At 46.6% G+C, this 20241-nt stretch overlaps 1 long non-coding RNA gene across 1 annotated transcript; it reads left to right on the forward strand.

Annotated features, from left to right (window-relative positions):
- Window positions 1-3418: 3418 nt before the first annotated feature.
- Window positions 3419-7221, forward strand: LOC138164780 (uncharacterized). The gene is made up of 3 exons (XR_011169174.1): window positions 3419-3596; window positions 5047-5336; window positions 6539-7221. It is a non-coding gene; the product is annotated as an uncharacterized lncRNA (long non-coding RNA).
- The last annotated feature ends 13020 nt before the right edge of the window (window positions 7222-20241 follow it).

The following is a 20241-nucleotide window of genomic DNA, read 5'->3' on the forward strand; positions in this document are numbered from 1 at the left end:
AGCCCCTCAGGTTCCAGCTCTAGGGTCCTTGCCAGTCCTGATCCATGACTAACTTCACTGAATTCTCTATTCTACTTAGAGAGAGGAAAGGAACCAACCGTGTACACATGGCACTTTCTTAATGGAGTCACCCAGAGACGCCTTAAGCCCCCAGAGCCTTTTATCTGGTTCCACCTGAGTGCACTGGAGTCAACAGAAGGACCAGAGAGCCTGATAGTTAATTAGCTGGCAGAGATACGGAGGCTGGCCTCTGCATCAGCTTTTCAGCTTTTAATGTGACAGGATAGTTCAGAAAGCTGATGAGAAAACACAGTGTGGTTCAAAGGGTGCCAGGATGAAAACCCAGCCTGGGCTCCGAGCTGACACACCCCCAATCTCTGCCTGCTTCTGAGTGAGTCACTCCACTCTGGCAGAACTCAGCTTCATTCATCCATGAAATGGGGCCGTCCTTGGGGAAGTTGTGAGGGTGAATTGGGTTATGCTTATAAAACACGTTGTGGTCTTTGGAAGAAATGCATTATGAACCCATAAATGGCAGCATTAATAGCATCCTCCTTATTATGATTGTTGGGGATGTTTGTGCTGATTGTCAGGGCTAGAAATAAGAATGCACAGCAGAAGGATCTCTTTGCCTGTAACCATGACCTTGACTGCTCTCCTCATCCCCAGTGCACAGATTTTTAACAGTAGAATGGAAGCTCCTTGAGGGCAGGAACTGTTTGGGACCCTCTGTCTAGCACAATGCCTGGCACACAGCAGATAACAGAATCATTGATCTAGACCTGGAGGGGCTTTCAGAGTGGGCCTTCCTAGCTCCAAATCTATGATCCTTGTTCAATCCCCTCCTTTCACAGAGGAAGAGATTGAGATCTGGGTAGGCTGAGTAATACCCAAGGCACCATGGTCTTAAGTGCCAGGGACAGGATTTGAACCCAGGTTCTCTGACTCCAGACCAGAATCTCAGACTGATTAGCAACCTCAGAAGGCATCTAGTCCAAACTGTCCATGAAATGCCCCAGAAATGGCTCCTCCATCCTTGCTTAAAGACCTCCACAGAGCAGGCAGGAAGCCTTCTCCTCCCAAGGCAGCCCTTTCCATTCTTCAAAGACTCAATCAAGTCTCAACCTGTCTCTCTGCTTCTTGCACCCACGGCTCAGAGTTCTGCCCTGGGGAAACAGAACAAGACTAATCCTCCCCTCTACAAACAGCTCTTCAAATCCTTGCAAACAGCTCTGAGGCTCCCTCCACGCTGTCCATCCATATCATGGGTGTCTATGTGGCCTCTCACTTTATCAATGTCTTTCCTTAGTTGTACTATGGAGAACAGAACACAACATTCCAGACGTGCCTTGACCAGGGCCAAGCACTGGAGAACGGTTACCATTTTATTCTAGGATGCTCTGTGTCTTTCAAGGTAATCAGAGATCACATAACTCCATTGGCTTCAGTCCCACACTGCTGACTCATATAGACTCTCCTGATCTTTTTCAGGGGGAGCTGCTATCTGGTTGTACTCCCCCCATTTTGTACCTGTGAAGTTGATCTTTTGAAACTGAGTTTGACTTTTCCTATATTCCCATCCTATTTCATTTGATTGAATTTGGCTCAATCTATATGATCTTTGACTTTTGGCGATCCCAATCCTGTCTTCAATATCTCCACTAGTTTTTTTTTTGCCATCTGCAAATGTGAGTAGCATGCCCCTCAGCCTTTATCTAAGTCATAGATAAAAATGTTCAATGGCTTGGGCCAAGCACCAATGGCTGGGACAATCCACTAGAGACAGACCTTCCAAATCAGTTGGGTTTGGAACTTGCTGAAGGCCCCAACTCAAGGAAGAGTCAGCAATAAATGCCATTGATGACTATTCATTGGGTTAGGCCTCTCAGCCAATTCCAAACCCACTTAGCTATACTGCCAAGCTAGAACATGTCTCTCCCTCCTGGGTACAAGAATAGCTTGAGAAGGATTCTCAATTTTTACTAAATTTACCAACTCTTTACTAAAATCTTGGCAAGCAATTTTCCTTTGGCAGCATTTCTCCAAACAAGTCAAGTTACAAGGACAGGTAGTCTCCATAGATGAGTGTTATTTTGCAGAGGCACCTGTCCTCATCTTTAGAACACCCATGTGAAGTCAGTGTATTCCTGAAAAGGAATCCCAATGACTTACTTTTTGAAGTGTCAGAAATGCCATCGCATAGTAGGCCTAGAGAAATTATCCAGTTTTCCAGATAAAAAGCATTACGTTATTTGAAATCCTCAAGCTGCAGCTAGGATGGGTAGGTGATGGAGAAAGAATGGAAACCATGATTTCATCGGTGGAGGCCCAGCCTGATTGAGGAGCTCACTGTATCAGTAGAGGGTGGTACTTCCCTGAAACACATAGAGTAGGGGGCTCCCAACCTTTTTTGATCATGAGCCCTATCTGCCTCCCCACTCTTGGCACAGTTTGGTGAAGCTGGTGGATAGACTCTTTTATAGAATACTATTTTAAATAATTTTTAAATAATCAAAAGAAATGCTCCATTTGAGTTGGAGATTAATGAAAATAAAGATATACTTTTTTCCTATTTATGTTCAAGGACTCTTTGAAATCTTTCCATGGATCCAGGGTAGGGGCATCTTTGAACCCCAGATTAGTGAGCTCTATGTTAGAGAGTGGCTTGGTGTGCAGAAGGAGGTCACAGAGCCAGGAAGTGTTGGATTCAGGACTTGAATTCAGGTCTCCCTGACATGGAGGCCAGATCCTTATCCACCACACTGCCCTTTCTCTAGGAGTCACTAAGATAATATCACACAGATGCTAGACAACCTAACTCTTTATCTAGGAGTCTGGGGGCAGAAGAGGATAGGGCTGTAACTTGGGATTGGTGGGGGAAGAGAGACTCAGCTCCTGGGGAAGGAGTGGGCCAGGATAAAGTGATAAAAGCTGGTGGTTGGCAAAGCCCTTTTCACGTTATCCCATTTCGTCCTCTCAACAACCCTAGCACACAGAAGTGTTATTATCCCCTTTTTATAGGTGAGGAAGTGAGGCTGAGAATGGGGAGGTCCCTTGCTCAGAGTCAGAGAGCTCGGAAGTATCTGGGGTAGGATCTGAACCAGGGCTGCAACCGGGGGTGGCCTGGATCCGGCTCTTACTGACTGACAGCTGATTGTTAAATTTCCAGGGTGACCATTTACACTCAGAAATTACCAAGTTACAAACCAGGCCTTGACTTATTGCTTATTGATTGTCAAGGCTTAAGAAAGTGTTAATAATGCCCATAAGCTCACCTGCTGTCGAACATTTACCAGGGCAACCCTGGTTCCCAGCCCGTCTTCTGGCCCCCAGGTCCGGGTCCTACCCACCACCTTCAGAAGGAAGGAAGGGCGGGGCGTTTGAAGGGAGAGGACTCCTCAGCACATCAGCTATTTAGGGAAGGTCCTAGTTCTGGGAAGAACCTGATGATTGAGTGATCCGAACAGCACTGTCCCTAGAAATCTGAAGACCAGCCTTCCAGTAACGCTGTTTTCTATCCTCAGAGGAGCAGCCCAGAGCGGTGGGGAGAGGCTCTGGACCAAAGTCAGCGACCAGGTTACCTGGTGAGGACAGAGGTAGGCTAACCTTCAGGGCCCATGGAATGCCCCCAAGAGAACCTCTTCACCAAGGTGTCGGTGTCTGAGATTCCTTTAAGAAGAAACAAAGGTTTTCTTCTCCTTGGTAGGAGTGAGCTTCAAAGGCCAAAAGTGAAAGGGTTAGGTTGCAGTTACCTCCCAGTGGGAGAGGTTCAAGTACAGTAGGATGGGTCAGTCACCAGGTGCTGGGACCTTCCCTGGGTGGAGGGAGGCAAAGAGTCAGAAGAGGGTGAGAAAAGTTGTCCTAAAAGTCCATTTGTCCCACCCCAGCCTCACCGTCTACACTGCCGTTTGGTTCTGTCTCTGTGTTTTCTCCACCTCCAAGCTCTTGAGAATGGAGCCTCTTGTCATTTCTGTCTTCACATCTCCATCAGCTATGTCTGGCACATAGCAGGCATTTAATAATTGTTCCTTGAATTAAATTGGAGATGGGTCATCGAGGGGAGCAACAAAGGGAAGGAATATAACTGGGGAGGCCCCCAAATTCACGGATTCTTTGTGATGGCTGATGGGACACAGACAGCAAGTCAGAAGAGGTCTTAGAGGCCATTGCATCCAATCCCTTCATTTTACAGATGAGGAAACTGAGACGGAGGGAGGTTATTTACCCAGTCACAAAGCTAGAGCATCTGTGGTAGGATCTGAACTCGGGGCTTCCTGACTCTAAGCCCAGAGCTCTGGCGGCTGTATCACTTCCAGGCCAGCTGGGGGAAGACAGTTAGGAGTGTTCAGTCCGAGACTTAGCTCCCCTAGTTTGGAAAACTCTCCATTTCTTCATTTTTCATTCACATACATTATATTTATTTAAATTCATCTAATTTCTTAGCAACAAAAATATCTTGTACTTGTTTAGTGGTTGTTCATTTTTTCCAAAGCACTTTCACTTTTCAGTTTTGGGATCCTGGGTGAGCACCTGAACCTTTCTGATCCTCAGTTTCCTCATCTGAAAAATCAACCAATCAATAAGCATTTAAGCACCTACTGCATGCCAGGCCCTGGGGATACAAAGACAAAAATGATTTGGGTCCTGCCCTCAAAGAGCTTACATTCCAATCGGAAGAGAATGCAACATAAAACAAGGGAGTTGGGGGAGAAAGGGAGGGAGTGAGGGAGGGAAAGAGAGACAGAGAGAGACAGAGACACAGAGAGAAACAGAGACAGAGGAGAGCAGAGAGACAGGGAGACAGAGACAGAGACAGAGGAGAGCAGAGAGACAGGGAGACAGAGACAGAGAGTGCTACCAGTAGTTGTAGGGAATCAGGAATGTGGGAGGAAAAATGGGAGGGGGGTACTAATAGCATCCACTTCTGGTCTATCTAAGAAAGACAATGAAGGCAAAGGACTTTGCAAAACTGCAATTAGCTTATAAATAGCAGCTATGATTACTATTCTGTTTAATTTTGCACTAATGGTCTTGCTCTTTATCCAGACACAACTTTTGTCACGTGGCCCTAAACTTGCCAAACCTATAGGAAAAGAAGCATCCGCACAAACTTGCTCCATCCTTAGGGCAGCTACAACCTGCACCCCTGTGCCCCTGTGCCCAGCGGGAGGAGCCAGGACTCTGGGCAGCGTGTCCCACCACAAGAACCATCAGGCAGAGAGGATGGAGACATCAGAGCTGTCCTTGGGGGATTTGGAGAGAGGCAGAATGTGAGGGATGCTGACAGATGTCGACCACAAAGTCAACAGACTGTTACAGAGCCTGGCTTTTCCTTGGTATGTTGGTTGCCTTAGCATCTTAAGTATTTAATCCCTCTCTCTTCTGTTTCTGCCCAAGATGGGTTTCCCCGTCAAACAGGACAGCCCTGGGACAGCAGGGCAGGCTTCCTCCGAGATGATGCCTGGACCTCAAGGGTCCTGGTCATTCCATCACCGCCTGGCCAAGTCTGCTTGCCCTCGTGGCTGTGTGCATTCTGGAAGCCCCTGATGCTTTTGTTCCTTCTGTGTGGGCTGGGGGCAGGCAGGGGTCTGCTGTATCATCCCAATTATTTTACTCACACTAATTTACAAAGAGCCCTGGCTGTGGAAATTGAGATCCTAGCTCTGGATTCACCAAGGATGACACAAGATCGAGTGTAATGGTTACAACAGAATCATGGTACTTCATTTTCCCTTAGGCAAACCACTTCACTTCTCAGGTCCTCAGTTTACTCTAAAATGAAAAGATTGGACTAAGTGATATTTGGGGTCCCCTCCAATTCTAAACCAGCGATTCCAAGATTTGGTGAACTCTCTGGATGCTCTGACAGGCTCCCATATATGTGCCTTACCCTTTGGTCCTGACGGAACAGTTCCAGTCTATCTTCAGGACTTTTCTAGCGTAGTACAAGAAGGCTTTCCGGGAGTCTGATTCAACCAGGCAATCCATCAGCAAGTATGAATTAGGCACCTACTACAAGCCAAACATGGCAAACACTGTGGATACAGAGAAAAACAAAAGTAAAATAAAATAAAAAGTCCTTGCTGTCAAGGAACTTATAGGAGGAAACAACATGCAAACAACCGGCACTAGACAAAACATCTACAGGATGTAGGGCTAGTCCCTGAGGGCAGGCACTGAGAGGGGTCCACTACTCAGTACCTATGGGACCTTGGGCAAGGCGAGGCAGAGACACTTCCCAGCCTCAGGTGACTCATCTGTAAGATGGAGGTTGGGAGGAGATTGCCTTTGGGCTCCCTGCAAGGTCTGGATCTAAGATCCCATGAGCCATCTCAGGGACAAAGAGAGGTGCCCCGCAGCTCTATCCTCTGTGATTCCAAATCAAAGACTCAACATGGAAAGCTCTCGTGCTTTGGTCCCCTTTTGGGCTACGGAAGGTGACTGGGTTTGTGGGGAGCAGGACAGGGGTGTCAAGTCATTTGCCACACATTCTCTTGTCTGTGTAGCCATTGATGGGAATCCAAATCTCTCTCCCTAGATGGTGTTTCTCAGCCTGTAGCTGCTGATGAGCCCAGAAGCACAAGCCTTCGGCTAACCAACTTTCCGTAATCCTGGTGACATTTGGCTGGCAGCCAGAGGACTGAGTGTTCCACTGCTTTCTGTTACTTTCATCCCTCGTCTTTTGCTTGAAAAATACAGAAATGCAACTTGAGACGTTACTAGTGGCAACATATTTTAGAGAGAGATTGGTGGGAACATGTTCCCGGGAGGGGTTGTGGGGGAAGGGGAGTGTAGAAGAAGAGCTTAGGTGGTGGAAGGAGAGAGGACAGGGTGTTTGTTACTAGGTAAACAAGATGGGAAATCTGTTCAACTGGTAAATTTCTAAAGATTCTGTTAGGGGAGTCATTAACCTGATTTTGTCATGGATCCCTTTGGCAATCTGATGAAAGGGATGGACCCCTTCTCAGAATCATGCTTGTAAAATACCTAAGATCACCAACGAAATCAATTACACTGAAGTATCGTTTTAAACTATGAAACAAAAAAACCCGAAAATTCATGGAACCTGCCTGGATTGAGAACCTCTGGGAGCTTAAGGTTTGGGATTTTTTTTTTTAAAGCACTCTGAGCTCTTCAGGGGAGTCTGCTTTCTGAGTATAAGTAAACAACCAATTCTGCATTATATGTGGGAAGCCCAGAGTCTCCAAGTGAGAAGGACCTCAGAGGTCATTAAGTCCAATCTATTCTGAAAAAAAGAATTTCCTTTTTGGCATACCCAACAAATAAATGGCCATCCAGCCTTTGCTGGAAAATCCCCATTGAGGGGCCATGAGGCTGTTTCCCCAGGCCACTCATTCACCTGCAGGTTGGCCCTAATTGGTGGGAAAGTTCTTCCCAACATGAAGCCTAAATGAGTCTCTTTTCTTTTTTAAAAATAGATTTTGTCGATATCTTTTGTTTTCATATCACCTAGACTTCATTCTTTATTTCCTTCACTTTGCCCCTTCTCAGAGAGCTGTCCAGCTATCCTGTATAATGAAGGATGTTTAGAAGGAAGGAAGGAAGAAAAGAAAGGAAGGAAAGAAAGGGGGGAAAAGGAAAGAGGAAGAAAAGATGCAAAAAAAGAGGGAGAGAAAGAAGAAAAAGAAGGAAGAAAAAAGGAGGAGAAGAAGCTATCTTTTCCTATCCCTTCTAGGAGGTCCAGCTTCCTCTTTTTGATTTCACAATAGTCATCTTTGATTGTTTTGTGGTGGTTCTTCCTTGCATTTGCATTAATGTAGTCTTTTTGCATTTGTTTTCCTGGATCAAATTTGCCTTTTCCAGCTTCCACCCATTGCTTCTGGTGCTGCCCCTAGAGACCAAGAAGAACAAGGCAAATCTTATTGCCTTTCCAAATGACAACCCTTCAAATACCGTGTCTTTCCTTATCTTGGTTAAACATTCCTTTTTCCTTCCACACATCCTTAGAGGGTAGGACCCTGAGGAACCTCACCATCCTGGCTGCTCTCCTCAGGAAACTCCCCAGCTCATGAACGACATCCCAAACTATGGTGCCCAGAACTGGACACTCTGTACCTTTCCTCCCTTTGACTTTGAGATCCTTGTGGCTGTCATCTGAAGGTTTGCAGGTCATGGTCCCACCTCCACAGTGAGGTCAGCCCCTGCCTCACAATCTTCCCTTCCCCAGCCACTACTCCCTTCAAAAACCTTGGGCTCTGACTTCCTCGACTCCGGTGGCTTCTCTCTCTACCCTGCCTCAAGCACACATGGGGGCACACCCCCAGGCATCGCACCCAGGTTCTAGAATACCGAGTCACAGTTCTGCAATCACCTCCTTATTTCTGGAAGCTTCATGTTGCCCAAGATGACATTAGTGTATTGGTTGCCATACTAGGCTGCTGGTTGACTCACGTTGAGCCCACGATCCCTATGGATTTCCTGATCCTTGTCCTGACTCCAAACTTCGAACCACCTTAACACTTCTCTGTTCTCTATCATTTTTACCCCCAGATCTTTTAAAAACTAGTGAAATGAGTGGGAATCAATTGCAGCCCCAGCTCTTTATGCTATCTGCCCATTTGGTGAGGTTCTGGGCCCCTATGCACCCTTAACATGCAGCCAACTTCAGAAAAAAATGTGGGGGGTGGAGGTACCTTCTATTTTATTCTGTATTTACTCTAAAAGGATACATTTAAATTCAATTCAGATTCCATTCATTTCATTTTTTTTTTAAGCAATCAGGGTTAAGTAACTTGCTCAAGGTTACACGGCCAGGTGTTTCTGGGTGGGTGCCAAGTGTCTGAGCCCGGGATTCAATCTCCAGGTCATCCTGACACTGGAGCCAGTGCTCTTACTCGCTGTGCTACCTGGCCGCCCCCCATTCATTTCATTTTACAAGCTTTATCCAATTGAATTCAATAAATATTTTTAAGCACCTACTGTGTACAAAGCACTGGACTAAGTCTAAAAGGTAAAACAGCTTCTTTGAACTGTCAGGTCCCTCTCCCTTGATATTCAGTCAGTTGCCTTGGCCTGTCATTCTCTTTCTGCAACTCCTCCTCTCACCCCTCCCCATTTTTGTATCAATCCACATCAGACTCTTATCTGTCTCAACCGGTCTATCTTAGTCTCCTCCCAAGGGGTCTTCCTCAATCTAGTCTCTTCCTGCTTAAATTCATCCCTCAGGCATCTGCCAAGAGGATCTTCCAAGCTCTGACCAGGTCCTTTCCCTGCTCAATGGCTACATCCTTGGAACTGGAGTCATGTGGGTTCAGATTCTGCCTCACAGGCTTATTGGCTGTGTGACCCTGGATGAGTCATTTAAACTTGCTGAGCCCTAGTTTCCCCTGTAACATGGAGACAATACCAGCACCCACTTTGCAGAGTTGTGAATATGAAATGAGATAATATGTGGAAAGAGCTTTAACAAACCTTAAAATGCTTTCTAAAAGGGAGCTGTTATTGCAATGAGGGTCAGCACATTTGCAGAGTGCCTGGCATGGAATCTGTCCAATGGGAGAAGGTGGGAACTGGTTCTATTCAGGTAACCATGTGCTGAAGAGGCACTCAAACAGCCTGCCATCTTGGGTCCCTCCAGCGCCTCATCATAGCTCACACTTCTAGGGAGAGGCCCTGCTGATCTAGGAGACTTGGGAAGCTTGGCAGACCTGGAAGTGACGGTCCAGGACAGATTCTGGTGCCCCAGATTGACCTTTGAGAACGATCTTCTGGACCCCAGACTGTCAGTGCCTGAGAAAGGGACCATCTTGAAGTCATGCCACATCGAGGCAAGAACTTGGTCGAACCATTGCTATGGCAGAACCAAGTTTAGAGCTGGCTCCTCCAGAAACCAGAGGTGATTGTAGCCCCAAGGTGGGGGATGTGTGTCTATGGTTTCGTTGCTCTATATTGGAAGCAAATCTCCCTCTGTAAAAACTAATCAATGTTCAATGGAAGTGAACTGTGGTGGCTTGAGTCAATAACAATAGATTAAAAAGCTGCTCCAGGTAGAAGCAGGAAAACTCCCTGTGCTCCCCCCATAACCACCTCAAATACCTATAAAATGACTCCAAACAAACTTTAGGGCTACAGAACCCACAAAGTGACAGAGAGAAACAAACCTCCCACTGAAGGCAGCCTGGCAGGCCAGCAGGATCACAGTGCACTGGGAGCAGAGCCCAGCCCCAAGTGAGCCTGTGGTTTTAGCCCCAGGGTGGCCCAACCAGCCATGGCTGGAGGGTCTTCAGGAGAGTGGATCACCAGCAGTTGTGGTGGTTTCCAGACTAATCAACCCATAAATGCCAAAGACAAAGTGAGAAGTCAGTGGACTTTGGGAACAGAGAGTCCAGGAGTGCGGTCCAGCCTTCCCCCCCCCCCCCCCCCCCCCCCGGGGAGAAGGTGTGGTGGCTGCAACTTGGCTGCTTCAGAGCTCCTGGCCTGCAGATTTTAGGGGGACCAAGAGACCATTCCGAGAAGTAATTGCTCTTGCTTTAACCTGCTTGAATCTGGATTGCTGTCTAGGGTGGAAGTCCTGGGGTGTTTGACCAGGTACCAGAGCCAGTGGAGGCTTCAGAGAGGGCAGCCAACTAATAGCTCTGGCAGCTGTGAAAACCTCAGCAATTTGGGACAAAACTCCCCTCTCTGTAAGCAGAGTTCTACTGTGGCAAAAAGCTCAAAGGTCAAGTAATTCAGTGGCAACATGAGCAGGCAAAGGAAGCAAAACAAGCACAGCAATCCAACTTTTGATTCTTTTTTTGGGGGACAAAAAGAATCAAAACATGGAACAGGAGGAAGAAATCGAAGTCAGAACTGCACCAAAAGCTTCCAAGAAAAATATGAATTGGTTACAATCCATAGAGAAACTTAAGAAGGATTTTGAAAATCAAGTAAGAGAAGTAGAGAAAAAATTGGGAAGAGAAATGAGAATGATACAAGAAAATCATGAAAAGAGAGTTAATAACCTGACTGAAGAAAATTACCCCTTAAAAAATAAACTAACTCAAATGGCAAAAGAGGCTCAAAAAGCCAATGAGGAGAAGAATGCCTTAAAAAGCTGAATTTGCCAGATGGAAAAAGAATCTCAAAAGCTCACTGAAGAGAATCATTCCTTCAGAATTAGATTGGAGCAAATGGAAGCTAATGACTTTATGAGAAATCAACATACTATTAAACAGATCCAAACAAATGAAAAAAATAGAGGGCAATGTGAAATATCTCATTGAAAAAACCACTGACCTGGAAAATAGATCCAGGAGAGATAATTTAAAAATTATTGGACTACCTGAAAGCCACAATCAAAAAAAGAACCTAGAAATCATCCTTCAAGAAATTCTCAAGGAAAATTGCCCTAATGTTTTAGAACCAGAGAGCAAAATAGAGGTTGAAAGAATCCATTAATCACATCTTGAAAAAGATCCCCAAAAGAAAACTCCTAGGAATATTATAGCCAGGTTCCAGAGTTCCCAGATTAAGGAGAAAACATTACAAGCAGCCAAGAAGAAACAATTTGAATATTGTGGAAACACAATCAGGATAACCCAAGATCTGGCAGCTTCTACACTGAGGGATCAAAGGGCTTGGAATATGATATTCTGGAGGTCAAAGGAGCTGGGATTAAAACCAAGAGTCACCTACCCAGCAAAACTGAGTATCATGTTTCAGAGGAAAATATGGTTATTCAATGAAACAGAGGACTTTCATGCATTCTTGATGAAAAAACCAGAGTTGAATAGAAAATTTGACATTCAGATACAAGAAGCAAGAGAAGCGTGAGAAGGTAAACAGGGAAAAGAAATCATAAGGAACTTATCAAAGTTGAACTACTTGCATTCCTACATGGAAAAATGATAATTGTAACTTATGAAACTTTTCTCAGTATGAGAACAATTGAAGGGAACATAAATGTGTGTATATATATATGTATACATACATACATATGTCTATATAGGAGGGTATATGGGCATATAAATACATATGTGAGTGTGTGTGTATATGTGTACAGGCATACACAGACAGAGGGCACAGGAAGGGATGATACTTAAAAGGTGAAATTGAGAGGTGAGAGAGGAATATAATGAGAGGACATGGGGAGAGACAGAATTGGGTAAATTATCCCATATAGAAGAGGCAAGGGGAAACTGTTACAATGGAGGAAGGCAAAAGGGAATGGGTCAACCTTACTCTCATTGAATTTGGCTTAGGGAGGCAATGATATATATACTAAATAGGGTATCTCACCCTACAGGAGAGTAGGGGGAAGGGGATGAGAGGGGGGATGATGGAGGGGAGGGCAGGTTGGGGGGGGAGGGAAGTTGGAAGCACACACTTTTGGAAAGGGACTTTTGTCCCCCAAAAAGGAATCTAAAGTATTCTCTACTTTGACCTCTAAAGGGTCAAAGTAGAGAATAGAACAAGTAGGGGACGGGATAGGATGGAGGGAAATATAGTCAGTCTTTCACAATATATCCACTATGGAAATATTTTGCGTAGCTACACATGTACAACCTGTATTGAATTGCTTATCTTCCCAGTAAGGGTGGGTAACAAGGGAGGAAGGGGAAGAATCTGGAATTCAAAGTTTTAAAATCAAATGTTAAAAAAAAATCATTATTTTACATGCAACTGAGAAATAAGATATATAGGCACTGGGATATAGAGATCCATCTTGCCATACTGGAAAGTCAGAGGGGGATGGGGGAGGATATAGGAGAGAGCAGATTGAGGGAGGGGATATACAGTGGGATCACTGTTTTTGGGTGGTGGGTAGAGGAAAGACGGGGAGAAAATTTGTAACTCAAAATCTTGTGGAAATGAATGATGTAAGCTAAAAATAAACATAAAATTTAATTTAAGAAAATTTTAAATAAATAAATAAAAAGCAGCTCCCAAATCATCAGGGTACCTTGGAACCCTAAGGGACTGATGTAGTAGCCTTGCTCTGGAGAGACAGAGAAAGGGAAGAAACAGAAATAGAGAAACAGATTGGGGAGGAGAGAGAGAGACAGAGAGACACACAGAGAGAGACAGAGACAGAGAGAGACAGAGAGACAGAGACAGAGAGAGTGGAAAGAGAGAAGAGAAGAGAAGAGGAGAAGGGAAGAGAAAAGACAGAGGTAGGTGAAAAAGAGAAGATACAGACAGAAAGAGATGGAAAAGATGGAAAGATATAGACAGACAGAGATAAAGACAGAGACAGAGATGGGAGAGAGGGAAGAGAGACAGAGAGAGAGTGAGTGGGGAGCCAGAGCATACACATACTGCATTATTGTTACTGATGTTGTTATTCTCAGTGGTTCCTCATCACTTACTGAGTAAGTTACAGATTCCTTATTTTGGCATTCAAGATCCTTCACAGTCCAGGTCTAACCAACCCTTCTACATGCCACATCTCACACGCTTCTTCACATAATCTACATTCTAACTAAGCTGGCTCCCCACTCTTCCCAGCTCTTATCTGACCCTCTTCCCTCCCTGTGTTTTTTCAAGCTGTGCCCCATGTTTGGAATGGACTCTCCCTACCAACTTTGGCTCTGCCTACTGGAATGCCTTTCTTCTTCCTTCACAGCCCAGATCAGATGCGCCTTCCCCATGAAGCCTTACCTGACCACGCAGCTCAGAGTTCTCTCCGTCAGATTTCTTCCTTGTCCCCTTCTGCCTTGGGTCATGGTGATCCATGTACTCAAGTTATTCTCCTTTTAAATTGTAAGCTCCTTGAGGGCAAGGACTGTCATTTCATTACTGAATCACCTCTACTGGGCTTTTAATAAATGTCAAATTGAATTAAACAAGTAAAATACTTGTAAACTATGAAGTGTTATATGTCAGCTATTATTTAGTAATAACTAATCATTAGTGGTAAATTAATTATTAATGGTTAATAAATTTAATAATTCATGAATAACATCAAGTTTATGAATCAGTATTGTTGCACAGATACATGGGATTCCCCACTGTAGGATCACTGAATCTTAGAATCCAAGCTAGGAGGCCCTTAGAGGTCATCTAGACTGGCCTCCTACTTTACTGATGAGGACACTGAGGCCAGGGCTCATGCAGTGATTGACAGACCTCTCCTGAGTCCACAGCTGGTACCCTTTCCACCACATAAGCCCCACTGTGCGGGAGCTTCAATGAGATTATAGCTTCAGGTATCTTGACCCATTCATTTCTACCCTAGAGGGAAATGAGAATGTCAGGGCAGGCCCTAGGATATCCAGCAGCAGCAGGCAGTCTCCCACTGCCCTGAGATAAAACAGAGGTGCCTTGGAGACCCCAGAAGCAAAGGCTAAATCTGATCTCCTGAGACAGAGCTTTTGTCTCCACTTTCAGACAGGCACTAGGCCGAGGCACTGGTTCCAGAGCCATCTGTGGGGATTTCAGGGAGGCAGCATGGCACATTCAAGAGAACAAAGATTCCATGATACTTCATGATACTTTTTGTGCCTGGGACAAGCATCATGAAAGGAGCTCTCCATTGAGGGGCATTGGGTAGGACATTGGTCCTTGGCACTGGGAAACAGAGACCCTGGAACTTCTACTAGGGAGGCAGTGATTGTGGGCCTGAGGGGTTGGTGGGGCCGCATGCCCTCTGGAAGCTTCCTAGCTCTTCTCAATCACTGGGAGCTGAGCTTAGTTGTTTCTACTGTGCTTAAGGACATAAAGTGTCATTGGCACCCTCATTGTGGTGTCCTAAGGCAAAGCTCCAGGCACCCAGCCTTAGGTACAGCTCTGACAAATTCAGAGCCAGGAGGGACTTTTCAAGATAATTTTACCATCCAAATGGCCCCATACTTGATCTTATACATGAAGCAACAGAAAGCCTGAGTGGCTGTATGATTTGCCCAAGGTCACCCAACCAGCGATTAGTAGAATTCATATTTAACCTTACCTTCTAGCCCCAAATGCAGTGGCATTTTTAACCATACCCTACCCATCCTAGGCACTCTCCTCCGGTAACAGCAGCCAGTCACTGTTTTCTGAGGGCTGCATTCCACCCTCGGTTTGGTTCCTAGCTTGTTGTGCACAGTGCTCATGAAGGAGCGCAGCCTTGGGGATGAACATCTAATCTTTCTTTCTTCCACAGAGTGAGACACGAGGAGGCTAGGCAGAAAGGAGAGGATGAGAACAGGGCAGTAAAGGGGTGAAAGATGTAGGGATGGCCCTAATCACTCTTCAGGACCTTGCAGTCAAAACCAGCAAGAAACTGCTCCTGCCTTCAAGAAACATACTGCCAAGACGAGGAGACAAGGCATTCCAAGGTCAAAAAACATAGCGAATCCTTAGATTTCAAGACAAAATAAAACAATGGTGTCTGCCCTCAGGAGCTTGCTTTGGGAGGGATTAGAATCCTAGATCTGGAACTGGATGGGGTCTTAGAAGCCATCTGCTTTTTTCTTTTTTGGAGGGACAATTGGGGTTAAGTGACTTGCCCAAGGTCACACAGCTAGTAAGTGTTAAGTGTCTGAGGCTGGATTTGAACTCAGGTCCTCCTGACTCCAGGGCCTGTGCTCTATTCCCTGCACTGCCTAGCCCCCCAAAAGTCATCTGCTTTAAAGAGGAGCGGCACAGCATAGTGAACAGAGAGCAGAAGATGGCCACTGGAATCCTTCGCCGTCGTGTCTTTGCCTTCTTTGGCCTCAATTTTCTCGCCTGTAAAATGAATAAGTTGACCTAGATGATGTCTGAGTCTGTTCCAGCTGTGGCTTCCCATCCCATGATTCCTCATTGTACTTATCTCCTGAATGAGAGCGAGGAAGCACATTTGCCTACAAGAGCCTTCCCTCTGGAGTCCCAGGACGTGGCCTCAGACACTACCCCCGTAATCCAGAGGCAAGGCATCAGAAGTTCGGAAAGGGGCGATGGAATCTGAACCGTGGTCCTTGGACTTCAAACCCGGCACGATGCCTAGCACAGCTGGGGCAGGGCTGCCTGGGGAAAACAGCAAAGCATGAATTACTCTCTGTAAATTGCAATTATGAGGCCCCATGGGATGCATCCCAAATGAGCAAGACAGGATGCCCTCCTGCCAGGTCGTCAGGGAAGGAGCCTGGGAGGGTGGTACCAACACAGGTGGAAACGGAGAAACTGCCCCAGGGCGGGCTGGGCTGGGCACCGAGGCCTTGCTGGTGAGCTCAGTGGTGCACCTTCTGAATCTGAAGTATCAGTAAAACATTCAGTGGAGATAATCAGGCCATGGCTTGGAAATGGAAGACAAGAGCCCAAAGTGGAGATAGGTATTGGTCGGTCAATCTGCAAAGGGTGGATGAGTGACGCCCGCGCTCCCCCTGCTCAGAGCCCACACGGACATGGGCACTTTCCAAAGGATGAAGCATTTCATCGGTGTCACAGCGGCTGTGGGCAGGCTTCGACCACCTAAAAGGGCATCAGCCATAGGAAAGACACCGCTTCTTGGAGGAGAGCAGGGCAAGCACGCCCATTCTGCGCCAGCCTCCTGGGCTGGGGGGTGGGAGCTCTTCTTTACTGTGTGCTGGGTAGCCAGAACAGTCTGCATCTGACAGCTGGCTGGAGCCGTTTTCTTGCATTCATGCCTGAGAGGGAAGGACTCCCTTTCCTTTCTAGGTGCAGAGTGGAATCTTCCCTGCCAGGAGCTGAGCCATAAGGATCCAGGAGTACAGGACTCAGGCCAGGCCAGTCAATGAACATTTATTAAGTGCCTACCAATCACTGTGGATACAAAAAGAGGCAAAGCCAGTCTTTGCCCTCGAGGAGCTCAGAGTAAGGGGGGCAACTCTACACACGTGACTATGTACAAACACAGACATGATCAAGAGGAAAGAACCAGCAGAGAGAGGGTGCTGGAGTGGAGAGACAGGGGGAAGGTTCCTCGTAGAAAGCATGGTTTTTGATGGCAAGGACAAGGAAGCAATGATGCCAGAGGCAGGGACGAGGACAGAACATATCCTGTCTGCAAAGAGCAGACAGCGAGAGTGTCTGGTCTGAGGAAGAGTGCGAAGGGCAGCACCGCTGGATGACAGAGTAAATGGGGCAATGGGTGCAGTGGGGGAGGGGGCAGCGCAGGAAGGCCTTGAATACTAGGCACGGTTTGATATTAGATCCCGGAGCAGTTAAGAAGCCACCAGAGCTCACTGAGTAGGGGGTGATACAGACAGATCTTTTGGATAGCTGAGAGAGGGTGGACTGAGACTCACCAGCAGGCTGTCGAGGGGATGAGGCTTGCCCAGGACTGTGGGCAGCACCAGAGGAGAGAAGGGGCCCAGGAGACAAACAACACAGCAGTAAAACCTACAAGCCTTTGCAACAGATTGTACCTGGGGACTGAACAAGAGGGGCAACAAGGAGGATAGCTGTGCCCTTGACAATACCAGGGAAGTCAGAAGGCTTAGGGGGCAGGACAACGAGTTCCGTTTTGGACATGTTGAGTTTGAGATGTCCAACGTGCAGTTAGAGATGTGAGATTGGAGGTCAGCAAAGAGGCTGGGGCAGGATAGATCACTTTGAGAATCTTCAGCAGAGATAATAATTAAATCCATGGGAGCTGCTGAGATCACCACAGAAGAGGGGTTAGGTCCAACAACTCTGCTGGACACCTATTGCTAGAGAGCATATCCCAGATGAAGATACAGCAAAGGAGACAGAGGAATGTTCAGATGGAAAGGAGCAGAACCAGGGGAGATAAGGATTCTCAAAACCTGGAGAGGAGAGTGTCAAGGAATAGAGGGTTAACACTGTCAACGTGCAGAGAGGTGGAGAAGGTTGAAGCTTTAGAAAAGGCCATTCAATTAGACAATTAAGAGATCATTAGTAACTTTGGAGGGGACAATTCTGCTCAAATATTGAAGCTAGAAACAGTAATATCAGGAGCTAAGAAGAGTGTGCAGAGGAGAGGTGGAAGCCCTTTTGTAGGCAGTCCCCTCAGAAAAGGAGTTTTGCTACAAATGGGAGAAAAGACATGGAACCATGGCTAGCAGCGATGGCTGGATTGAGCGAGGGCTTCTTGAGGAAAAGGAGACACGGCCATGTTTGTAGCCGGGGGACAGAGATTAAAGACGAGTTAGAGAGTAGAGGTGGGAGAGGACGTAATCTGTTGGAAGAGATAGGATGGCATGGGATTGTTTGTGCAGGTAGGGTCTCCTTATCAAGGAAAAGGGTCACCTCATAATGGGAGGGAGAGTGAAGGAGGGTGAAGGAGAAGCTGTGGCAGAAGGCAGATGACTGGTGGGAGAAGAGGAAGTCCACAGTGAATGGCCTCAATTTTTTTCTGTAAAATATGAGGCAAAATTCTCCACTAAGGGGGGGGGGAGGGTTGGGAAGGTTTGGAGGGGCCACCGTGGAGAGGGGGATATAGTGAGTAGACGAGAGAGGTACGACAGCATTGCTGAGCAACGTCGAGGGCCCGCTGAGGTCATGTAACATGAATTTGTAGTGGACCCGATGAAAACAGCTGCAATCCACCCCCTTCATTTCAGCAGCTCATGTGTGATGGAGGGGAGGCTGCAGACAATGGGGTGACCTAAGGCTAAGTCTTGGCAGGGCAAGACTGATAAGATGAGGGGACCAGGGACTCAAGAGAAGAGAGTAATAACATAGGGTTAACTAAATTACCAAGCCGTCAAGATGAGGAAAAGAGGAGACTAGAGACAGCAGAGAGGTAATGGAATGTGAGAAAACTAAGGGGTCCAGTTTTTTGAGGTCATGGTGTTGAGGAAGAACAGGGCTGCGTTTGCATGGTAGAGGGAGAGGTACAACGACAATGGATGTTGCTCTGATCTCACAACAAGCTTGTGTGATTGTGTAGCTGGCTACATAAGGATCACTGTACTGGCAGAGCCTGCCTTCTGACATCAATAATAATACCCAGGCATCCTTCTGAGGTGTATCTGAAGGTTGGCACAGCCCATTGGGCCCCAGAAGGGGTTGTTTGGAATTCAGGAAACATTTGGCTATAGGAACAAGGTCATAAATGATAATTAGGTTCCTCATCTAGAATGTCCCTGAAACCACTTGAATCACCTTTGGGAGAGACCCCCACGCTTCTCCCTGAAACAAAGGCCATCTAGGCAGCCTACCCAATCATCTTTTTAGCCCCAGAATTCTTCCCCGGACTTTGTACAGCTGAGTCATGGAATCCGGTCTCTGAAGAGCAGAAATTGAGGGTCACCTTGAGGGCAATGGAGAAATGCATGGTGGGTGTGAGCAGCCTGCACCCCATTATACCTGAAGACATATGCAGGAGAACTAGGGAAAATGTGTCATCAGAGAAATGGGTGATAGAAAAAGATGGGCTGGACGTGTGGTGAGAGTGAGGACTACCGGACTGCCATCCATCCCATGCCGAGAGAGCTCGAGGAAGGCCCCGATGGCCAACACAGGAGAGGGCCTGGACAAGTCACATTAGTGGGATGCCTGTGATCAGGGGGCATCTGTCGAGCGCTGACACAGAGCTCACCATGTGCTAGGTGTTGTGCTGAGCACTCCAGCCCTGGGAGGTAAGCGCTATTATTATCCTCATTTTACAGATTAAGGAAACTGAGACAGAGGTTAAGTGACTTGCCTAAGGTCATACAGCTAGTAAGTATCTGAGGCAGGATTTGAACTCTGGTCTTCTTGACTGCAGGCTTTGGGCTCTATCCACTGAGCTCCCGCAATCTCTACTTCTTCATCCTGGGATCTGCATACTCACGAGAGTTCTAGAGCACATGAAAAACAAATGCTATAATGTCAACAATGCCTAACCACACACTTTACCTGCTATTTAAATATTATAGATAATGCTACTACGCTGTGGGAAAATACACTCCTCCCTCTGATACATTCCTCATTACTCAACCTGACACAAAAGACCTGTGACCTTGTCTTTGACAGCTGGAGGCAGAACCCACTGTGATCAGCCCCAGGAACAAGGTTATTGGCAAGAAGCAAGAGAAGGTGCCCCAGAGCACATGGCTGGGGGGGCTGCACATCACAGGCCATGCCTGTGCATGGCTTAGCTAATTAACTGGCACATAGAACGAGGCTAGAAATGCCAAGCCTTATCAGATCCTGGAAGGTCTTGAATGGGGAGCTGAAGAGTATGAGCTTTACTTAGCTGACAATGAGGAGTCACTGGACATCTCGGAACAGAAGAGTAATAACAAAAAGAAGCGATAGAGAAAAGGAGGAGAGAACAAATATGGAGACAGAAGAGAGAAAAGAGGGGAGTGGGGGGAGGGAGAGAGAGGGAGGGAGGGAGGGAGAGAGAGAGAGAGAGAGAGAGAGAGAGAG

This window comes from Petaurus breviceps, unplaced genomic scaffold, assembly GCF_028583685.1.
Source record: "Petaurus breviceps papuanus isolate PSGF00001 unplaced genomic scaffold, PetGlider_PUasm1.0 207, whole genome shotgun sequence".
NCBI classification, from domain to species: domain Eukaryota; kingdom Metazoa; phylum Chordata; class Mammalia; order Diprotodontia; family Petauridae; genus Petaurus; species Petaurus breviceps.